The following is a 12065-nucleotide window of genomic DNA, read 5'->3' on the forward strand; positions in this document are numbered from 1 at the left end:
CAACAGTTGCAAATTAATTTATGTCGTTAACAAAAGCTTTTCTCAATTTAATTTGTAAAAATAATACATATTTATAATTAATTAACGAACTACACATAAATATATCACAATTACACATACTTAAATATTAAACAAAGCAAGAAATGAAAAAAAACATAATGCTGCCAAAAGAAAATTGTTAAGCGCATTATAAACTTGCAAAAAATAAAAATTTAGCTCTACATGGAAAAAAGCGAACTGTATATAGTTAATAATCAATGTATGTATTGTATGTTATTAATTTTTAAGTACTAAAACAAAAATAGACAAAGCGACGCTGCACCAAAAAAACCATAAAAACAAACGAAGCATAAAAATTAAATGAAAAGTAAAAAAACTTTTAATAAATAATGAGGAGTTTTCAATTAAAGCAACACACATGAAATACACATAATTGTAAGATTAATCTATACAGAGTACTCGAAATAAAAATTAATGTGTAAATTATTAAACTGTGAATTCAAAAGCAGATGTGAACAGTTTTTCTTGCACACTTGACATTTAAAAGAGTTTTGCATGCGCCCCTAAGTATGCTATGAACATTTAAAGTTGAATTTGATTAAATCGCCACACTATAATTTCGAAAACTTATTTCAAACAAATATTTGCACTAATATGCATGTTTAAATTATAAAAATACTTAAATATATATTAATATTTTCTCATCAATTTCGTGAAATCAAAAATGAAACTTGAAGAACAAGTCGAAAATTTAATCAAATGTAGCATGTATAAGCTGGTGACTATGAAAAAGTCTTAAAACTAACAGAAACATATCGTAAATTTTATAAATTGCCAAAGTCTTTTTATGTATATGTGTGTAAAATCACTTAATGTTTAAATATAAAACGAAAAGGGAAATGTATTGAAAACAGTTTAATAATAATATTAAATGTAACGCATTTAATCCGTTCTCTGTCCGCATAATTCGTAAGCTCTATGGCACTGTACCTTATTTTTAGCATAAACGATGCATAAAATTTAAAACAAAAACTAATAATAAACAGTACACTAATAACATTCCATGTTATTTTGCTTTCAAAAGCGCGCCGATAAATTGAAAATTGTGAAAAGCATTTAGTTAGCGAAATTGAAAACAATAGCTGAAGTCAACTGAAAAAAATAATACGAAATACATAAACAACAATAAAATAGTTTTGTATCCAGAAAAAATGAACAGGAAACTAAATCTCGAATGTTGTGTAAATAGCCCCCAAGCAGAGCCTAGTGGATGGCTTTGTCTATTGTTATAATAAAATGAATTTGCATTGGGTGGAAATGCATTGCTCATGAAATCACAAACAATTATAATAATTATGTTTATTTTTAAAATATTATTTCGTTTTTGCCATGTAAATATATGATAATGCAAAACTAAATTAGCGTTAAGATGTCACACACATAAAATAGCAAAGAGCAAAGCAAATAATGAGCCAATTTTAATAATAAGCGATATTAAAATTAATACAAATATTAATAAAAATAAATATATGCCTATATCAATGAGCAGGCATTTAAATGCTAATTAAATAAAAAAAAATAATGCGTGCATGTGAACAACCGTGTGTATGTGTGTGTACGAGTTTGCGAGTGTGTGTGTGAGAGAGCGTTTAAGCTTTAAGCATAGTTCATGTTTATCTCTAATAAAAATAAATGTGCATTGTTGTTAACTGTAAAACGTTTTTAAGTCTCACTTAATGTCAACGCTATAAACTACAATTAACATAAAGTACTAACAAAACAAAAGAGAAACAGAAAAAAGTACGATCAAATATAACTGTGTGCTAATTGTAAGTGTAAATTATTTGAGTGTGTATTTAATCGTCAACTTCTAGCTGTAAAAACAAAATAAAATCATTTCAAAATACAATCGCATTTGAATACTATACGAAAACGAAACATAAATAAAGAAAAATACACACACAGACACACACACACACATACAAAGATAAAAAGTAGCAGCAGCGTGACAAAATGCCATAAAGTAATTTAAACTGAATTTAAAAACACACAAGAAAAAACTCTGTAAATAGTTCTAAGCGTAATTCATTGTACGAGACACAAGCAAATCAAACTAAAAACTTCAAAAACAAAAAATAAGAAATACCAAAACTGAAAGCGAAATAAAAATTAAATATTTGTTTCAAGAAAAAAAAATCAGCTACTGTTAATTTTGTTTCAGTTAAAATGTTGTTTGCTGCAACATTTGAGACCGAAAATTGGGTAATTTTTACAAAATATTTCAAAGACGTGAAAATGAGCGCCCCGAACGTGACAACAAGCGCCAACGACTGGCCAACAGGGCTAGCAGGCCAAAACCGTTTAGCAGTAAAACAAACAGTCAGCCATGCAGCAATGCAGACGACAGCACTTGGCCCTTAGCTAAGAGACTGCGCTGAGTGCAAAATTATAGCGAGAGTAACAGCCACACGCATCGAATGCACAAGCCAAGATAAACTCGAGTCGGCGGTGGGCAGTGCGCAGTGGGCGGAGCGCGGCTAATAAGCTGTCAAAAATATCTAAGCTGACAAAGCCAAACAAATTATAAGACGCAAGCGCAAGCAAATAAATATATTTATATATCAAAAGCAAAGCTAAGCCGGCAGTATAAATGAGCACACAGCTACAAATAAAGTTAGTTACACCTGTCTGGTCTGCTCATCTGCAGCTGCTAAGTCTCCCACAAAGCAAACTGCTATTAGGGCTTTGGGTCAAGCCACGTTAAGAGCCGTTGGGTGCGGCTATCAAATGTCACATAAATCAGATTTGTCATCTAATTGCAGCAACAACAGCGGATACCACAATATGCAGCTCGCAGTTTGCTCAATTTAACGTAAGCTCTGAGTTTAAGTGAAAATATGCGTTGCCTACTTTGCGGCATAAGCCAAAGCTGCCCCCACATCGATCAGAGGTAAGAACGTAAGCGGCAAGTGTAGTTCCTTGCATATTAAACTCAATTGTCTGCAGCTTAAAAGTTTCATGTTTGATTTTACGCGGATAAGATGGCACACATTGCAGTCGAGCGCATGCAGACGAAGTTTTGATTGCCTCAATGATAAGTTCAGCCAAGCAACTGAAGCGGCAATTAATATAAAATCTCTAGCATGAGATTTTTCTTAAATCCCCAGTATTAGTTTCCTTTGCTTTGCGTTGCTTTGTTTACTCATTAAAGTCAACTGCTTACCCTTGCGCCAATTGTGCCGCGTTGCATGCCACAGCAGTCAACACATTGTTATGTCGTCGTTGGCTCTGAGCTCTGCTTATCCTTCTTTGTTTTTGTTTGTTATCATTTGCAGCATTTGAAATGATTTGCAATAAAAGTGTCTGCTGCTGCTGCTTCTGCCGCTGCTGCTGTCCATTGGCCACACCCCATTGGCAAATTACGTGCCGTTGCTGCTGCTGCTGCTGCTGCCGTTGCTATTGCTGATGTTGTCCCGTCCATTGCCATTGTACTTGTCACTGTCACGTAATTTCATTGCTATTGTATATTTATTTTTCTTGTTTTTTATTCTTCTGTCTTTTTACATATGTATTTGCTGCTATTCCGTTGCATATGCATGCTGAGGCGCGTGTCCTCGCATGTTTACCTTCAATAATGTAATGGGAAAATACCTTGATCTTGCCAATGTATCTAAAATAATTCTAGCCCCTACGCTACTTTTTGTGTTTCTTTGAGTTACAATAAGTTAACTAGCTTACCAAATTTATTTATTACTTAAATCAATTGTGATAATATTTAAAATTAAACGTTCTTTAAAAAGTAAATGAAAAAGGCGAAATTTATATGTGAGTGAGTGTTAAGCACACTCAAGAGCCATATTCCAAAATCGGTCGAACAAGAGCTATATAAAGTAATTTGATTGTGAAAAAGAGAATAAGTAAGACATGCTTATCAAACTTTAGCTTAAGATCAAATATCAGCAATACCTACATATGACATTTACTTCTGCTAATCTGTTGAGAGATAACTGATCATTGTCGTAGTTAATGATGCGAGGCGAATGTATATAGAAAACAAATTAAATTATATGTTAAAAGTCAATTTAAAAACTGAATAAATATTACTTACTATATTGGCTACGCCGGATTCTTTGGCATTTATTTATTCAATACAAATACTGTCTATTCATTTTATAAACCAATTTCAGTAGTCATTTGGCTGCAGCTGTGCAAATGAAAACTCTCTAATGGAAGTAGGCTCGTATTTAATTAATAACGTATACGCCCTGTGCGTTTAATACGCCGAGCCCAGTGCGCTGCTGATGCAAAGCGAATAAATTTTATGTGAATGCCAACACATAACAAAGCATAGACAAACAACAAAACAAGAGGCAAGGCAAAGCTAAGAAAATGACATCACATAGATACAATCATAATTTGCTTCTTTTTGCTTGCGTTTTGTTGGACTGCAATAAAAGTGCGTAGCAAGAAAAAAAAAACAGAAGAAAATCCAATAAAAAGCTGCCTGCAATTGGCTGGCATATAATTTGGCTTTGGCTGCTGTTGCTGCTGCTATAAATTATATGGATTTTGCTACAACAATTTTGTTGTCGTTGTTGTTGTATTTGTTGTTGTTGTCGTTGTCGCATGGAGGCTTGCAGGCCTCAGTTGCCTCGCATGTTGTGCCATTAAAAGGCATTTTAGTCATGGCACTGGAAATGATTTCATGTCATTGCAGCTACGTGATGCCAAATGTCACAGCCAGCAAACGAATGAAAATAAATATATTTCATATTTCGAGCTTAAAGCTTCTATTGTGTCTTTAACTTTAGTGCACTGCAGTGCAGAGCAGTGCAGTCAACTGCAAAACTCAATGAGTTGCAACAGCACAAGAGGCGAGCGAGCTGGCTACTGAAACTTAAAGCAACTTGAAGTCGCTTGTTGAGAGATTGTGAGACTAGCACTTAATTCCAAGCAAAGCATCAAGTTCCAAACAAAATGATTGTTACTCTTGTGAGCCACAGCAACTGAATCGTAGCAACAATTGTTAATTTCGTATAAACGCTCAACGCCAAAGAGTTGCGCATGGTTAAATGTTTGCTCAGACAATTTGCATTTTATCGAGATTTTTGTGGCTGGCGCGTGTGTCTCATTATCGTAGCCAATTCTTATGGGTCTGGCCAGAACTTTTCAGTCTTGAGGTAAACAAAGTGTGCCTGGCCACATATCGGGACTGCTTTCTGCTGATTTCATCAGTAAAACGCATTGGCTTACCTTTGATTTTTTATGAGCAAATTTTAGGCCAAGGCTGAGTTGAATCCTATCTGCCACGCTGAGGCGAGGCAAGGGGCATGCTACATGTGCGAGGAGTTTTAACCAACTGGCTGAGTTGACCATTTGTTGGCCGTTACTTGAGTTTGTTTTTATGACTATGGCTGTAGCTACTTCGCCTACACCTTTTCCCTGGGCTCTCTCCCTTTCGCTTAAAATAACAATTTCAAATGGATTTTATTGCCTTGGGGTTAGATTTTGTGCTTCTTCATGCGAGTATGTCGCCTACTTGACTCGACTTTTATTGTTTTGCATAAGCGCCTTTTAGCAATTGCTTGCCAGCACTCTTACTCTCCGCCCCCTCACTCTGACCGTGGGCCATGTGCTCAAAGAAGGCTTAAAGCTCAACGCTTAAAGCTGCACGCACAATTGCATTTTACTCTCTCCGAAAAAAGAAACTTTTGTCCAGCAGACAATAATTGAAAATGCTGTGTGGTCGCTGCATTTGTTTCCAACTTTTTTATAGCTTGTGTGTGAGTGTGTGTCTGTGTGTGCTTTTGAGCAGCCATTAAATTTATGTTAATTGAAATTTATGTGCAGACGGCTACCGACAGCAGCAGCATGGACCAGCAAAGCAAACCGCAAACTTTGCGGCAGAACACACATCAAAATTCATTTGGCCAACAACGCATACATATGTTGTCTAGAAATTGCTTGCCAAGCACAAATGCTTAAAAAGGGTTAGATAAATTAGTTAGCCTTGATGTCGGGCATAGCTTTAATTCGATCAAATTTGTACCCAAGCGTTTTATTTCTTAGCACTTGAGCACGACATGACAAGTTTGAGCTTGTTTCAGAACATAAATTATCTATATATATACAAATTAATGTTTGTTTATTACTTAAGCAATCGTAAACATTTGATCATGTTATGGTCTTAAGCAAAGTTGTTGTGTCTGAGCCAAGGAATGTTTTCGTTTTAAAGAAGGCGCAGCCGCCATTCGAATCTAAAATGTGAAGCACAAATTTGAGGGCAAACTACTGGACCAAACTTTGTGTATTAAATACTTTTGGGCTCGCTAATCACGAATATAATATTTTGCTCCACCACGGCGCGTTGTATTCTAAACAATCTATATACTTATATACTTCAGTAACAATTTATTTTAAAATGTCGAATAAAATCGTGTTTCTACATTGCTTATGTACAATTGCCTTCAAAATGAAAAGCAATTGTCCGTTCTACACATCAAGCACGGAAGAGAGCCTCAGAGTCAGACGAGCAACGAACAGGGCGCAATTAAGTGGCTTATCTCGGGCACAGGACGTGGCCTGATGTCTGGTGCTTCTTCTTGGCTTTGTGGCAGCCACATTGCAACCGCGTGAGCTGGAAGTGCTTCTTGGTTTTTCTAATATTATTATATTCTCGATCGAAAACAGCAGCGACGAAAACAATTTACAATCAAGTAGTTCTGAAGCGACCTGAGCCTGGCAAAATGGCAGGGTCGTCCATTAAGATATAAATTCATAAATCTTATAATAAAAGCATTCCTAAAATAATTTTAGTAAATTTTCATCCATATTAGTGTATATTAGGGGTGTTTATTAGCTATACTGTTATTATAAAGGAATTTAATGAACCTAAAAATCAAGAAAAACGACCTCTTAGGCCAGCTTGGAAAATATCACCCTGTAGAGTATTTATAATAATCTTTGCATAAATTAGTTTGTCAGCAGTCTAAAGATCCTCCGCATCTTTCGAACGTTCTTCCAAATGCACAAGGGTTACGCACTATTTACAAAAGGAAGTAGTTGCAGGCAATTAAGCCTGGAAACTAAAAGCTTGGAAAGCGTAATACCTTTTACCTTCTTCTCACCTATCACAGTTGCAGTAAAATTTAAGCAGAGCAGTCATAAAATGATTTCCGTTGCATGTGTTCGATTTCATGGCTAAAACGATTTCCCGCACATTATTGACACATGCGGCGCATTATGCAAAAATTTATAGCGGAAACGGTTAGAGGCGACACTTAAATCTGCAGTTAAAGCTGCAAATAGAGCAAAGAGAACGAAAAAAAAGGACAACACAATTTTCAAAAACATGGAGGTTATTTTTATTGTGAAAGCGTTTGATAATGACACGCTCAGCTTTTGCCCGGCCATAAAATATATATGTATTTATATACATATACATATATACATATACATATATATGCTTATGTTACAGTTTGTTTACCATAATTACCTGTTTATAATTAATTAAAATGCAATAAGCGTAAATTTGATAAAAGCCAGACAACAGCACGCAGCTGCTTACTCTGCAGGCCTTTTAATGCACATATATAAACACATATATATGTATATTTATATATATTTGCTGTACACGGCATTTTTTGTTGCCTGTCAGCAGTTTTCGCACACACCTTACAGCGTTTTATTACCGCCAAATGAAATTAAATTGATAAACTAAATTACAATCGAATAGTTAGGCGCCCATTATAAGGCGCCCCCAACAAAAATTAACTCATAAATTATGTCGGCCCGCTGCTGTGCACAAGGACATGCAACAGTTTTTTTTTTTTTCGCTGCCCACATGCAAATATACCAATTATTGTTCAATTTTCTGCATTTTCAAGCACAATTTTCATGCCAATGCCAGCCAGGGCACCAACTCTAATTTGCCCAATGAGCCAATCCGAGATAACTAAAGTTGCTCGCGTCAAATTGCAGCATTCGCGATTTTGGCGCGGGCCCAAAGCCACAACCACAACAGCAACAACACGAAAAAATCAGATGGTTGTTATTATTTTGAAATCCGTTGCATTTTGCTGAAGTGTCTATTATTTATTTGCCTATATGTATATGTGTATAAGTTTACATATATTATACAAGCTATCTTAATCGCCTTGTCTGTTTGATTAATGGCCAAATAAAAGTTAAGTGAGAAATTACGCAACTTAAGTGTTGTCTCAGAAAGTTGTGTAGCAACTTGTTTGATCACAAATCAAAAGTAGAAATTAGTTTCACACTTTCAGCATTAAGTTTGAACTTTCACGAGCAATATAAGCAATCGTTTATATAAATCGGGTATTAAATTGCAAAGTTATATCTTTTTGCCTCACACTTCATACATACAAATGGTTATCAAACTTTTTTTACAAATCTAAAATTAAGTTATGGTTATAAAAATTTAAATGAGAAGTTTGTAATTTGTCCGATCGGTTGAGATCATGCTTGTGTGTGTGCGCCAAATTTGATATAAGTCCGTTAAGCATTGTGGTCGATTTTCAGCCATAGAGAAGGGGGAGAAAAAACTCAAAAGTTACTCAACTCAAAAGCTTCCAGATTTATTGTAAACACAAACATACATATTCAGACATACGTACATGTTTCGCTATATACATGCAATTTATTATGTTGCGTTGATAAATTTTACCCGTTACAATTTAAACGGTCAACTAATACATATTATATAATATTGATTATTATTAGTTTTAGTCATTAATTTTCTTTAAATTTCTATTTATATTCATATTTTTATTATTTATATTTATTGTATGTGTTTGTCAACTGACTAAAATCCAACAGCCATTAGAAAATAATATATACATAAATATTAGTTAACAGATCGGTTAACAGAGAAACATTTCGGGAATTTAAATGAGCCCAAGCTTGGAAATTTGCCCAAAATAATCCCATATTTGGCCCATTTACAACACAATAATGTTCCCACTGAATATAAAAATAGAATGTTTTTTAAATTTGAATTTGCCGCCAACGTCCGATTTCGATTAGCAAGGCCTTGGAGAGTTGGCGTGTTACTCGGCTTATAAGGTTTATGTATTGAATGCATAATTAAGTCCTCAGCGAGAGCCATGTGCGCACTAGACAGCTTAACCATGTGAGTGGGTAGATCAGGCTCGATGCATTTATATCGTTCTAGCTCAGATAGTGGCTGCCATACTGCGACTTGAGTGCTCAGTTTAGTCGTGTCGAGCTTCAATGCTCAGTCATGCAACAGATGTGTGATATTTGAGGACCAGTGAGGCTCTGGTCAGCAATGATCTATATATAATGACGGCTTTACTGCAGATAATGTTAGCGAGCTCATACTAGTACACACTCATCGTACCTTAAGTCCGTATCCCTAATTATTAAAATCAGTGAGATATCTCGTGCGTCTTGTGACTTTTCTTCTGCTCTTACTTTTCATGTTACAATACTATATTTCTCTTTACGCTAATCAGGCACTAGAGTGTTTGTGCTTCCGAGATTATATATTGACTCTGCTATCTAAAAACTATTCCTGAGTCTGATTGATATAGATTATAGTCTATCTGTCTCTGCAATCACACATCTCGTGTCGATTCACTCTATCTCTTCTATTGAGCAATTTTAGAGATGCTTGGACTACTCGCTTGTCACTCATACACTTTACCATTGATTTTTTTCTTCTTAAGCGTATTAGTGACACATACACTCATCGTATAGATGTATATAAATAGAGCTAAGTCTCGAGTTATTCTTACATATAGCCAGAGCGACACACTGAGGATCAGGAGTCAAGTTTTTGGCAGCCTGAGTAGTCAGATGGCTTAATATATATATATACAAGTTTCTAAGCGAGTAAATTTTAACGAACGCTCGATACATTCTGCCTTATAGTATAAACATATCCCATCCACCAACAGCTGGTAATCAGTAAACTAATGTCTAGCCTACGCTTATCTATCTTCAGATGTGCGCTGCTTAGTTAATAGAGAGACGTAGTGAGAGAGAGTGATGAGAGACAATAATTTAAAAGCCAATAATTTTTCCACCCACAGTCCACAGATTGTGAGCCCTGGGATCCAGCCAATGAAGTCCTTTTGCACTCTCTCATCAGTATAGGGAAGTCTGAATACTATTTCCCAATTGCTGGCCTTTCTCCCTTTAATTAATCGTTTTATAATTTTTGCAATTGGGATTTGCTTGCAAAGCAATGCCAAAAACTGGCCCATCGAAATATTGTCCACGAACCAAAGGCTTAATACTTTGTGCCACGCGATCTTAAAGGAATCTTCTTTGAAATTTCTCAAACGATTGCTAAAACTTGGAAAAAAGGGAGAAATTGGATCGTGAACTAAAAAAGGATTACCACGTATAAGCATCCACACCTCCCCTTTGCCCGAAAACATGGTGAATTAAAAATACTTGCTTACATTTTGCAGGTCTGGGAGTAGCGGTTAGAACCAAGTGCGGTGGTAGGGATAGGCCAGCATGCAAGACCTTGTTGGACTTGGATCTTATACCAAATACCAGAACCGTTCTATAAACTGTAGCTGAATAAACGTTAGCAATGAGATATGAAATAAACAGAGCTCGCAATTCAATAACCCGACTCTAAACTGTCTCACTCCTCCAAAGCCCGTTTATAGTCGGACTTTCGGGTCTTTTAAGCATGAATATGTGAGTGTGGAAAAAATAAATTTTCAACAACAAAGTCGGCCTTTTTAACTGTTTAGTTCATTTTTTTTTTGTTCTCTTGGTTCGTCTTCGATTCGTGCTTATTCAAAAAAAAGGAATCAATCGCGTTGACATTGCCCAGATGTTCGCTCAGTCCGCGATGAACTAGACTCAAACTGGTGGCGTGAAAACCAAAACTCAATCATCTCAATCTTAGCTGCGGTATGAGCCAAGCCGCATCAATGTTACAACTAACAATTATGTAGCGTTCTAAGTTATGATTTAAATCTTAAATTAATTGAACATTATATTCGGGGTAAAACGATTTTTTTTATGCGAAAATGGGATAACATAGCGTTCAAGTTTTTTAATAAACATTAAACATAATCAAAAATATTCTCACTATAGATTTTTTTATTATTATTTTTCGATTTTTTAAATAAAAACAAACTTCTTCATATTATTTTTTATGCAAATCAAAAGTGTGTTGCCGGAGGAAACGGACTGGGGGTGAAGAACACTGGCAATTAATAAAATTTAAAAATACGTTTTTTTGGCTTTATTTATAATAAAAACTTTTAAACAAGCCAAAAATATTTCCGTTGCTCGAACTTTAATGAGTGTGTAGAGATTAATTTAGATATTAACAACAAGGGCTAGAGCTTTAAAATTGGACATGTAGACTACTATAGTATCACTATAACTACTATAACTATCAGCCGGCTATTATCAAATAACCTTCAATAATTATAAAAATGTCAAAGTGCATCAAAATGGTTCCATTCGGATAAATTCAAGTCTCGATTTTCTATATAATGCAGAATTGTCGGGGCGTGGGATATTACAGTCCATGTACAGAGTCTCATAGTGACTGTTGCAAACGATTGCACTTTAGAAATTTCTTTTAAGGCTCTCGTGTTCTCCATAACGTACGCTGCCGAGTAGAGTGTCTTAAAAAGTTTCTGTGGCTATTCGAGGCTACTTTCAGACTAGCTCCCATTTTGCATGTTGGGCGAGCACGTTTAACCACACAACACGCCGTTTAAAGTATGCCACGTATTCTGTGCAGCGCTCAGAAACATTTATTGCCTCCACACGCCCGTAGACAAATGATAATGTTGAGCACTATAAGTGTTGTTTGCTATTTTTTTGTTAAGCCGCAACGCCTGTTGTGTTTATTTTTATACAGCTTTTAAAGTTTTTATAAAAAATGGAAAAGGGTATCGTGAAGTTGTGCAAATGAATGTAACAGGAGGCGTGGCAAACTCCATAAAGTATATATAGTCTTGATCAGCAAGACGAACTGATTCGATATAGCTATGTCCGTCTGTCAGTCTGAATGTTTATCAGCAACTATAACAGCTAAAGCA

The sequence above is a fragment of the Drosophila busckii genome, chromosome 2L (genome assembly GCF_011750605.1).
Source record: "Drosophila busckii strain San Diego stock center, stock number 13000-0081.31 chromosome 2L, ASM1175060v1, whole genome shotgun sequence".
NCBI classification, from domain to species: domain Eukaryota; kingdom Metazoa; phylum Arthropoda; class Insecta; order Diptera; family Drosophilidae; genus Drosophila; species Drosophila busckii.